Source organism: Oryzias latipes, chromosome 10 (assembly GCF_053564925.1).
Source record: "Oryzias latipes strain Hd-rR chromosome 10, Olatipes_Hd-rR_3.1".
Taxonomy (NCBI): Eukaryota; Metazoa; Chordata; class Actinopteri; order Beloniformes; family Adrianichthyidae; genus Oryzias; species Oryzias latipes.
In genome coordinates this window covers 4422016-4434460 of record NC_136246.1, presented here as the reverse complement: position 1 = coordinate 4434460, position 12445 = coordinate 4422016, and the positions used below count along the sequence as shown (strand labels likewise).

Below are 12445 nucleotides of genomic sequence, written 5' to 3'. Positions count from 1 at the left end.
ATGAACGACTGTAAAGACTTAAAATCTTTGGACACTTGGGGATCGAGAAGTTTCTGTTTGGGGTTTTCAGGGTCATGGAGCTTCTGTGTTTGTCCTCAGAGCTTCTCTGGGGTTTTTGCAGCGGTTACATAAGGTACAGGACAGCCGGATTTCACACACCAGCTTCTTTCTGCACTCTTATGTTCATCTTTTATCAACAGTTTTAATTTGTTTTTTAATGAAATACTTCTCCATTAGTCATCTGACAGCACGAGCGACACTTCTGTGATTTTATTTCTGTGTGAAGCTTCAGGATCACGTTTCCTTTCCTTCTTTTGCATCTCTGCAGCTCTTTGGACTCATCTGTAAATATTTGCCGATTGGTTAATGTTTTGTTTAGATCATGATTGCAGATGCATCATTTCAAGGGTTTTGGGCCTGAATGTAAGAACACATTCAGATGGATTTTCTCTTTTCAAAAACGGACATTTTACAAACACATTTCACAACCGTGTCCTCCATGTTGTCTAAACACAACACCCTTTTCTAAAGCTACAGAAACACAACCACACCTTCTCACTCCAAAACGCAAACTTTCACAGCCGAAGAGCAGCTCCAAGCTTTCAAAACTGTAAACAATAAACACGTCTTTACACACTACAGCACAACAATTGATAACACAATGCTCAGTTTGTGAGAAAATTATTTGTTTCACAACTGCCAATGCATATTTTTAGAAACTTTACAGTGATGGATGTTCTTAGATCTGTGAAGAGGATTAGGCATTTAGATTTGTGAGTTTCATATGAAGAGTATTAATCTAAATTCTGCATGTACACTACTGTAACACATCTCAGTGTGAAAACTGAATCTGTTACACACAACAGTACTCTTGAAAACATGATTGAGTGTGAAGTTATTTTATTTACTTTACAGTATTTATACCACAATCACTGCGTGGCATCATGTCGCTGAGCTGCGTGGGGCCACATCACCTCATCCACATGGCAGGGGATATTTCAGTTGTTTAATTTAAGTTTATTTAGGTTTGATTTATTTAACCCTTGTGCTATCTTAGATGACCCCCCCTTACATTGACGTGTTCTCCCTACCATGACAAAGGTGGATAAAGGTGGAAAGATTTCATGTAATCCATGGACACCAGTGAAGATCACAAATCATTGAAGAAAAAAGGTTCAGAGCACTGTCTAGTGGGTCTAGATGACCCAACTCCCAATGTTAAAGTGCCTAGTGTCAGGAGCCGGAGCCAGGGCGGGTTTGGTGGGTGTTTTCTCACTTCCGGTTTTGGGCTTTTATTTTGTTACTTCCTTTCAGGGCTCATTGTTTCACTAGGTAACTTCACCAGTCATCACCGGCACCTGTCTGCTCACCTGTTTGTCATTCCCATTTGTGTATTTAAACCCTGGTCTGTTTGTTTCTTGTCACTGGGTCGTTTTGTAAGTTCGCTTCAGTCATTTCAAGTACAATTGTGATTAAACCTTGTTTGCTTTTGAAGCTCTTTTCGCTGTCCTGCATTTGTGTCCCGTCTCAACCCTGACATTACGACCCAGTCACCATGGACACAGCAGACGCGGAGAGTGCACGAGCCCAGAGCAGTGACCGGGATTGGATCATCAGTCAGCAGGAGGAGCAGCTGAACTGCCTTCGACGAGGGATGTTGGAGATGTCGGGGCGCCAGGAGCAGCAGCTGAGCTTAATCGGCAACCGCCTTGATGCCTTGGCTAGACAGATCCAGCAGCCGCTTCCATCTCATCCATCCCCTCCTGTGCCCACCCCGGTGGTTCCGGTCCAGACGTCTTCCAGTTCGGGGATTCGACTGGCACGTCCTGAGAGATTTTCTGGCGACTCCGGGGACTGTCGAGCGTTCATCACCCAGTGTGAACTTCACTTCGAGTTACAGGCTGCTAACTTTCCCACGGACCGCTCCAAAGTGGCGTTCATCATCTCTCACCTCTCCGACAGAGCCGGAGCGTGGGCCACTGCGGAGTGGCAACGTGGGGGAGAGACCTGCTCATCACTCCCTGCCTTTCTAGAGGCATTTTCCCTGGTTTTTCAACATACGAAACCCGGCAGGGAGGCGGCGCGGGCGCTGATGCGGCTGACTCAGGGGGACCGCCGGGTGGCAGAGTATGCCATCGAGTTCCGGACTCTCGCTGCTGAGAGCGGGTGGAACCCCGCAGCGCTCACAGACGCGTTTTTGGAGGGATTATCGGAGGAGTTAAAGGACCATTTGGCTCCTTTGGAGTTGCCCTCTTCTCTGGAGCCGCTCATTGCTTTGGCCATTCGTATTGACAATCTGCTGCAGGACCGTCGGCGAGGTCGCCGCGAGGCGGGTACCTCGTACAGGGTGTCCCCAGTTGACCATGGTCGTATTACCACTCACTCATCTTCTGTCACCTCCACAGCCGTTCCGGCAGCACCATCGGAGGAGCCCATGCAGCTAGGGCGTGGTCGGTTATCTCCCACTGAACGCAGACGGCGGATGGCGGCGGGTGAGTGTCTTTACTGTGGTCGGCGGGGTCATTTCTGTAAGGATTGCCCAAAAGCCTCTGCTCATCCTTAAGAGTGGGCACATTGACGAGCGGGGGTCAAGCGCCCACTAGTGTTACATCCACTTCCTGTATTTTGAAGGGTCAAATTTTTTCTGAGGGTAAGGGGTTTTCCATTCAGGCGTTATTAGATTCTGGGTCCGAACGGAACCTTATGGATGCAGAGCTGGCCAGACAGATCGGTCTCAGGACCAGGTCCCTTTCCCATCCATTAAAGGTCATTTCCCTTAATGGTGAGTCAGTTGCTACTGTTAACCAAATTACTGAGCCCGTTCACCTCATTTTGTCTGGAAATCATCACGAGCACACAGAATTCTACCTTTTCGAGTCCTCCCATAATCCTGTAGTGTTAGGTTTTTCTTGGCTCCTTCTCCATAATCCCCATATAGATTGGCCTACTAACCGTATTGTGACTTGGAGTAATGACTGTCATGGAGTCTGTCTGCGTTCAGCTCGGTATCCAGGGGCTGACTCCGCCGACCCGGTAGGGCAGCCGCCCTCACCTGACCTCTCCAGTGTTCCGCCTGAATACCGCGATCTGAGAGAGGTATTTTCTAAGTCGCGAGCTCTTTCCTTACCCCCACACAGGCCTTACGACTGCGCTATTGAACTGTTGCCTGGAGCCGCCCTTCCCAGGAGTCATCTCTACAGTTTGTCTAAACCTGAGAGAGGGGCCATGGACCGGTACATCACTGACTCTCTCCGGGAGGGCCTCATAAGACCCTCCTCATCGCCTGTTGGAGCAGGTTTCTTTTTCGTGGGCAAGAAGGACGGGACGCTGCGTCCTTGTATTGATTTTCGGGGGCTGAACGCCATAACGATTAAAGACAGGTATCCCCTGCCTCTTATGAACTCCGCATTCGAGTCTCTGCAGATGGCGCGGGTGTTCACCAAGTTGGACCTGCGAAATGCATACCATTTGGTGCGCATAAGGAAAGGCGATGAGTGGAAGACCGCTTTCACCACTCCCCTGGGACATTATGAATACCTAGTAATGCCTTTTGGACTTTCTAATGCTCCGGCGGTATTCCAGAGACTCATAAATGACGTGCTCCGAGATTACATACATCATTTTGTGTTTGTTTACCTTGATGACATTCTTGTTTTCTCCAGGAGCCTCAACGAACATAGGCGGCATGTTCGCCTGGTCCTCCAGCGGCTCCTGGAGAACAAGTTGTTTGTCAAGGCTGAAAAATGTGAGTTCCACTCCCCCAGCGTGTCATTTTTGGGCTTTGTGATTGCTGAGGGGGAGGTTCGTCCGGAACCCGCCAAGATTAGTGCTGTGGTCAACTGGCCTACTCCAGAGTCCCGTAAGCAGTTACAGAGGTTCCTGGGGTTCGCCAATTACTTACGTCGCTTCATCCTTCATTATAGTTCGGTTGCGGCTCCACTTACTGGCTTGACCTCTACCTCATCCCCGTTTCGCTGGACTGAAGCCGCTGAGGCCGCTTTTTGTAAACTTAAACACCTGTTCACTACGGCGCCGGTGCTCGTTCAGCCGGATCCCTCCATCCAATTTATTGTGGAGGTCGACGCCTCAGACGTGGGGGTTGGTGGGGTATTGTCCCAGCTACATAAAGAGGACAACAAACTGCACCCCTGTGCTTTTTTTTCCCGCAGGCTTACTCCTGCGGAGATGGGGTATGACGTCGGGGATAAAGAACTTTTGGCCATTAAACTGGCGCTGGAGGAGTGGAGGCATTGGTTAGAGGGGGCGGGTCAGCCTTTTGTGGTCTGGACGGATCATAAAAACTTGTCTTATATCCGGACCGCAAAACGGCTAAACCCAAGAGAGGCACGGTGGTCACTTTTCTTTGCTCGTTTTGATTTTGTGGTGTCCTATCGCCCTGGCTCCAAGAACGTGAAACCTGATGCCCTTTCCCGACAGTCGGAGCCCTTAGTTGAGGTTCAGACCCCTCAGACGATAATACCCACCGCTTGTGTTCTGGGTGCTCTCTCCTGGCGGTTAGAGAAGGACATTAAGGACGCCCAGAACCACGAGCCAGACCCTGGGGGGGGTCCTCCTAACAGACTTTGTCCCAAGGGCCATGAGGAGCCAGGCCCTCCAGTGGGCCCATGCTACACGGTTCACCTGTCATCCCGGAGTGCACAGGACTATCACCTTCTTGCGTCGCAGTTTCTGGTGGCCCGGTTTGGCTAGGGATGCCAAGGAATTTGTTTCGGCCTGTATGATCTGCGCCCAAAATAAGGTCAGCACTCAACCACCACCTGGGTTGTTACATCCCTTACCTGTCCCGAGTCGTCCTTGGTCACATGTAGCGTTGGATTTCGTCACGGGACTGCCTCCGTCCGCTGGCAAGACGGTGGTTATGACTGTGGTGGATCGTTTCTCTAAGGCAGCCCACTTCGTGCCTCTGAGGAAACTGCCGTCTGCCTCTGAAACAGCCAGGCTCATTATCGTACATGTGTTCAGACTACATGGAATACCAGTGGACATTGTTTCTGACCGTGGGCCACAGTTTGTGTCACAGGTTTGGAAGGCTTTCTGTGCGGCCTTTGGTCCCTCGGCCAGTCTCTCCTCAGGCTTCCATCCCCAGACTAACGGGCAGGCGGAGAGGACTAACCAGGACCTTGAGGTGGCCCTCCGGTGCGTCTGCTCCCGTCACCAGTCGTCATGGAGCACCCTCCTGCCCTGGGTGGAGTATGCCCATAATGCCTTGACGTCATCAGCTTCGGGTATGTCCCCGTTTGAGGGTTCCCTGGGCTACCAACCACCATTATTCCCTGAGCAGGAGAGGGAGGTGGCCGTGCCTTCGGTGCAACACCTTTACCGACGCTGTCGACGCATCTGGAGGGAGGCTCGTGCAGCACTCCTACGCTCGTCTGCAGCAAACAAGAGACTGGCTGATCGGCACCGGCTACCGGCACCCACCTACACGCCGGGTCAGTCAGTTCTCCTGTCCACCTCCAACATCAAGCTGCGGACGGAGTCAAGGAAACTCGCGCCCAAGTTCATCGGGCCATTTGTGGTGGAGAAGGTCATCAACCCTGTGGCAGTCCGCTTACGTCTGCCACGAACCATGCGAGTGCATCCTGTGCTTCATGTTTCCCAGGTCAAGCCTTACATCACGAGTCCTCTCCAGCCCGCGCCCGCCCAACCACCACCACCCCGCATCATCGACGGTTTGCCCGCTTGGACGATCAAGCGCATTATGGACGTCAGACGTCGAGGTCGGGGCCTTCAATACCTGGTGGATTGGAAGGGTTACGGACCTGAGGATAGGTCCTGGGAGCCTACGTCAAGGATCTTGGATAAGGGCATGCTTAAGGACTTCCACAAGCGGCACCCTGACAAGCCTGGTGGTGCGCCCAGAGGCGCCCCTTGAGGGAAGGGTATTGTCAGGAGCCGGAGCCAGGGCGGGTTTGGTGGGTGTTTTCTCACTTCCGGTTTTGGGCTTTTATTTTGTTACTTCCTTTCAGGGCTCATTGTTTCACTAGGTAACTTCACCAGTCATTACCGGCACCTGTCTGCTCACCTGTTTGTCATTCCCATTTGTGTATTTAAACCCTGGTCTGTTTGTTTCTTGTCACTGGGTCGTTTTGTAAGTTCGCTTCAGTCATTTCAAGTACAATTGTGATTAAACCTTGTTTGCTTTTGAAGCTCTTTTCGCTGTCCTGCATTTGTGTCCCGTCTCAACCCTGACACCTAGGATAGCACAAGGGTTACTGCAGGTCTTTGTGTCACGCTCAAAGGGAACCCTATGGACCTGTTTCATCCGCATCTTTTGGGGGACTCTTAGTCCTGCTTCAGCCATTGTCATGCCATGGACCACGGTCAATGACTGTTGCTCGCATCTCGTCCATAATGATGTTGCGAGCTTGTCTTCCTCTCCCTCCTGGACCTGTTCATCTCCCATGTTGGCCTGCTCCTCTCCCTCCTCTGACTCTGCCTTCCTCTTCCCCTGACTCTGCCTTCCTCCACTGTGTTTGTTTGAAATCTTCATCAAACTGTGCTCTCTGGACTTGCTTTTACACATGTGGTCTCTGCATTAACAACAAGTGTCTTCAATTCTGAGTCGTGTGTCATGAGTGACGCCCGGTGTGTTCATTGTGTTCAAAAATTGCTGTAAATGTGTTAAGACAACTGGTCATTTGGTTTAGTGGGTTGGCTTTTGTGTTTTAGCATTTTAGGAAAACTGTGACAGAAGCAGCCAGAAGTATCAGGAGGCTTTCTGAATGTGGCTTGTTGAAGCTGAAAATGTCGTTCTTGTTGGGTGTGTAATGTCAGCTCACAGGCAAAGTTCATAGCAGATATTTGTTCTCTGTCTCAGCTGACAGGTTCGGTTAAAAATAATGGCGAGATGCCTGTTGTGCAGCACCTGAGCCCCCGTCACGGCCTTCAGCCTCCTTTTGAAGAACAGCCATGCAGGTTTGATGAGCAGAAATCTGAGAATCAGCAGTTCAATCCCTAATCTCCCAGATCACTGCCTTTGTGCTTTTCTCTGTGTGGACGCACCAATTAGTCCCATCAGCGTGAACAACAGCCCTAAGAAGATCAGAGGGATGATAACAAGCAGCTTTTTCTGAAATGGGACGAGGAACGAGCGCAGCATGAGGAGCACCAACTCCCAAAACGCTTTGTTCTAGTTCCCATTTATCTGTGAGTAAGGAAGCCGAAAGGCTGGAGGGGCGTGCTGGATGAAATCCTTGAAATCTTCTATTTCTGTGGGAGTTTTCTGAGATTAAGCAGACCTGTCCATCCCAGCGTTGGGGGGGACACGCGTCACCGTGTCATCTTCAAGGCCAGCATGAGTGACTGATTAAGAGAGAGCCTGGTTGCTGTTCTCACTGCGGCATGGAGCTCGTCTGCATGCTCTCCTCTGCCCTGAACTCCTGCAGGCTGCTGTCTCCATGTCAGCCATGACAGCAGCCTCACATCTATGATTTGTTTTCAGCCAAATCATCAAAACATGCACGCACTCTACTTTATGAAAAATTAATTGTATTGACACAAGCACAAACTTTTGCTGCATCTATTCTGAACTCATTGAAGCAGTTTTGTTACTTTTAATGTCTATAATGTTTTTATCTGTAGATAACACTTTGGTGATTTAAAACCCCTGAAGAGTTCATCTGATTGTAATATAAATGTAGCAAAGTGAAACTGCCTGCTTGTGTATTACTAATGTGTTCCTTTTAATTACAAAGACCCACTCTAATTATCCTGGATCATTAACGATGATAGTGTTGACTTTTCAACTGTATGATTTTAATTTCATTTTAGTAACCTAGATCAATAAAAGTGTGCTTTGCTGAGCAGCAAAAGTTTAATAGAACATAAAGTGTGAGTGTGAGCTCACAATGTGGTGCGGTTAAACTGGAAAACAGCCATGATTTTTATTTGTATTTGCTGCAAATGCAGAAAAGCTATAAAAATGGAATGTTAAAGTCACAGGACAAACAACAGTTTGGCTGTTTGTGTGAAGGCTTTCTGTAAGATGACAATAATAAACAGATTTTGTGCTTGGAGGCAAACAAAGCTGGGGTTCACGCATGGTCTTTGTGTCTGCAGATACATGTGCTGCTTTCCTCTGCAGTTTCACACCTTTGTGGAAAAAAATGTCTTTTTTAGCAGCAGAAGTTTTTTGTGTTTTGTTTATTTCAGGTTGGTTTGACTCTGCCAGCTTGCTAAAGATTAATAATTATGAGATCAGAGGAATATGGATTAAGATGTTGAACTAGTGTTGTAGATGTAATCCCCCACATAATCCTTTCATTTCTTCACATCATCGTTGAAGAGCTCCCATCCTTGTTCATAATTATCTCATTAAAGTATGGGAAATTTGGAACATCACATCCATCAATAATGCATTACTGAAATGGAAGTTTTCAGTAAAAAGGGGTAAATAATAAAGATTATACGTGCCTGATCATCTGAAATATAAAACTGAGGAAAAGCTCCTCCCTGTCTATGTTCTTTGGAGTTGGATCAGTGGTGGGGGGTTCAGAAGGATGAGGTTTGGTTATGTAACAGGCACAGAAAACAGAGTTAGCCCACATTTCCACAAACAACTTGGCACCACACTGCAGACTCCCAGCGGCGGGACCTCAGACGCCTTCTGCTTTGTGTCGCTCTGACAGTGACAGCAACGTCTTCAGATCAGTGAAGAGACATGAGCTGATGAGTTTTCAGAAGTTTAACATTTTCTCCATTTGAAATGCAGCAGCAGAGCACGAACATTCGATCAAAAAAATATGAAATGCTCTGTGTTTAAAGGGGAGCTTCTACAAGCATCTTAGTCAGCGGCTTTAACCCTTGTGCTATCCTAGGCACTTTAACGTTGGGAGATGGGTCATCTAGACCCACTAGACAGTGCTCTGAACCTTTTTTCTTCAATGATTTGTGATTTTCACTGGTGTCCATCATTGAAGAAAAATGGTTCAGAGCACTGTTTAGTGTGTCTAGATCAGTGTTTTTCAACCAGTGTGCCGCGGCACACTAGTGTGCCGTGGGAGATGGTCAGGTGTGCCGTGGGAAATTGCCCTCATTAACTGATCTAAAAACATTTTCCATCTCCAAGAAATCAGCTTTTTGTTCATCCAAACAGGCCCTGAAAAAAACACTGAGTAGTTAGGAATATGAAAGATCAGAAAATACTTTTTACTTTGTGTTTATTTGATTCTATTAAAGACATTTTGATGAGAATGACGGTACCGCAATTTAGCTGCAACTAAAGCCGTTTTCTGAAAAGTCCCGCCCCTTTAACTGTCTCCGCCAATCATTCTTGGAGTCTTAATCATACGTCATCAGTCTGACCAATCAGAAGTGGTTAAAGTCTTCACTTCCTTGTTCAGATTCTGCTCATAAAGTCTCTCAGTTCCAACAAAAATACCAGCCAAAGCTCGTCTTTAGCGGTGTAGCTTTCCACAGAATCCGGTATTAGACCGTGGAACAAGTGAACAAAACAATGAAACCTAGAGACACTAGTCTGTTTGCGTTCGGCCACTGTTTGCACTACATCTCCCATGATGCATTGGGTTAAAGTGACAGCGTCTCGGCACACAATGAGTCTTTCTTGTTAAACGTCATGAAATCACAACGAACACAAATCAACACAAAACAGTTATTAAATCTTCTAACTTAACTTTTATTACATCTTTTGGAAAAAACAGCTGCAACTTCCAGCTTTTTCTGCCACAATTATCACAATAATGCATGTGAGATTGTGGAAGGGCTGTAGATCAATACAGACTATTAGTTTCTCTTTTTTTTTTTTTTTTGGATGCTGGTGTGCCGCAGGATTTTTGTCAGGGTTAAAGTGCGCTGTGGCTCAAAAAAGGTTGAAAAACACTGGTCTAGATGACCCAACTCCCAATGTTGAAGTGCTTAGGAGAGCACAAGGGTTACAGCTCCATTTTACCTGTCTAGTTGAAAATAATTTTATTTTTATTTATTTTAGAAATAAGTTGTAATTTTTTCTGTTTTTTCTGTTGATTTATAGCAAATATTAGTTTATGCTTCACAACATTTTGTTTTATTTTATGTCAAGAGCGGAAAAGATACAAATATTCATACAAAATTTGCATACATTTTTGGATCATACCTATCATACCACAGATGCCCTGTGTAAATAGATTAATAACAAAAGTACGTAGGGAAAGAATGATGGCTCACCAAAAGTAGACGTAATGTTTCATTTGAGTATTTTTACTACAGCAGATGATGCTGTGTTGCATAAGGTGTCTTATTTTTAAGAACTTATTTCTGTCTTTGGATAAATAAAAAAAAAAAAATAAGGAAAAAATGCTATTTTAATTTTATATTTCATGGCTTATGGGTTCTTGCCCAGTGGATAATGTTATTTTCCTGTTGCACTCCCAGGGAATCAAAACCTGGTTTCTTGTGTTCCCATTCTGTCTAAAATGGAAGACATACAAGACCACTAACATTCTCCCTCCATCTGGGGCTCCCCCCAAGATCTCACCCTGTGGGGTCACAATGATCACAAGAACGGTGAGCAACGATCCCAGAACCACACAGGGGACCTAGTGAATGACCTGCAGAGAGCTGGGACCAAAGTAACAGAGGTACCATCAGTAACACACTAATTCACCAGGGACTCAAACCCTGCAGTGGCAGACGTGTCCCCCTGCTAAAGCCAGTACATGTGCAGGCCCGTCTAAAGTCTGCTAGAGAGCATTTAGATGATCCAGAAGAGGATTGGGAGAATGTCCTATGGTCAGATGAAACCAAAACAAAACTTTTTGGTTAAACTCTACTGGTCGTGTTTGGAGGAGAAAGAATGCTGAGTTGCATCCAAAGAACACCATACCTACTGTAAAGCATGGAGGTGGAACCATCATGGTTCAGGGCTATTTTTCAGCAAAGGGACCAGGACGACTGATCCATGTAAAGCAGGGGTGTCAAACTCATCTTGGTTCGGGGGCCACATTTAACCCGTCTGATCTCAAGTGGGCCAGACCAGTAACATAAAAGCAAAATAACAGCTTTGTTCTAGTTTTTTACTCAGTTGGAAAAAATTCCTCAATCAACACAGAAGCCTTATCACTTAGGGCCAATGGATCTCAAATAAGATTAATTTCAATTAAAAAAAAAGTTGGTCTATTCAAATTAATACAGACTGAGTATTTTACATCTGACACTGAAGCAATCCAGAAACTTTTCTTTATGGTAAGTCTCTTAGTGGTGCTGGATGTCATATTCTTTGAGCACTGCGATGTTGATGACATACAAAGCATTTGGGTTTTGCATTCAGCTTAGTGAAAGAAAGAAAAAACTCTGTCCATTTTTCCTGGAAGGTTCTTCACTCCACTTCACATTTGACGACATTTTGGTCATTAGGGTGTCGCTAATAATCATCCTTATAGCAAGATAACAGCGGTAAGGCTCATAGGGAACCAAAGTCCATCCTACCCAGCCCCTGCCCTGTGACTGGAGGGTTGTGAGTTCAAATCCAGGCCCAGTTGTGCTAAAATCTATAAAAAAAAATAAAATAATAGGTGGTACCCAATGCTTGAAACTTGGTATTTTACCCTTGTGCTATCTTAGATGACCCCACCCTTACTTTGACGTGTTATTCCTACCTGGATATAGGTGGAAAGATTTCATGTAATCCATGGACACCAGTGAAGATTGCAAATCATTGATGAAAAAAGGTTCAGAGCACTGTCTAGTGGGTCTAGATGACTCAACTCCCAATGTTAAAGTGCCTAGGATAACACAAGGGTTATGGGGTGAGATTGGAGTGGTTCCTGAAGGCTGTGTCTGCAGGTCAATGCTTGCCCAGGTGATGTCTAATGTGGAAAATATATTTAACACACCTGAATGAAAACTAACTTTTACTATGTGAGGCAGTGCCTCACTTTTGTTGACAACCATCAACCTGCAATGTTTTCTCTGAGTCCCCAAACTAGTCTTGTGATTCACTTTCTCTACTGACCTTTAACTGAAACGGAAACCAGAGTTTCCTTAAGAAAGGTGAGAACTGCTCCAGGTGAGGCTTGAACTCACAACCTCAGCATTGCTCCACAACATACTGTCATATAAGTACTGTGCACTGACCAATTGTGCTACTGGAGCTTCCACCTTAGAACACTGTTGGTCAATAAAACTTCACAGAAACTCTCCGAGGACTTGTTCAGTTCTTTTTTTACTTGCAGGGTCAAACCAAAGTAGAATCACAGGTTTTTAACTTAGAGTAGGATATAATCTATGCTGGAGCAGCTCTGAGCACTAATGAGAAGACGATCCATTCTACTATGGAAGGAAATGTGTAATGCCTCACGACTCTTGTGTAAATTCATTGCCGCTTTTCTTGCGTTGGACAGCAAATTTTCTGCTTGTCGCCTGTCCAAAAATTTGTTCCTGAGCCTGACGGCGGAGCTGCCTGTGGGAGGATATTCCATATAATGGT

The 12445-nt window shown here is 46.2% G+C and overlaps 1 long non-coding RNA gene and 1 other non-coding gene across 2 annotated transcripts; one reads left to right on the top strand and one right to left on the bottom strand.

Annotated features, from left to right (window-relative positions):
- The first annotated feature begins 19 nt into the window (after positions 1-19).
- On the top strand, positions 20-8049 carry LOC144994826 (uncharacterized). The gene is made up of 3 exons (XR_013658475.1): positions 20-133; positions 6842-6939; positions 7034-8049. It is a non-coding gene; the product is annotated as an uncharacterized LOC144994826 (long non-coding RNA).
- Positions 8050-12017: 3968 nt separating this feature from the next.
- trnai-uau (transfer RNA isoleucine (anticodon UAU)) lies at positions 12018-12111 on the bottom strand. Its single transcript has 2 exons — positions 12074-12111; positions 12018-12053 (listed from the first exon to the last, which is right to left on the bottom strand). It is a non-coding gene; the product is annotated as a tRNA-Ile (tRNA).
- Positions 12112-12445: the final 334 nt, after the last annotated feature.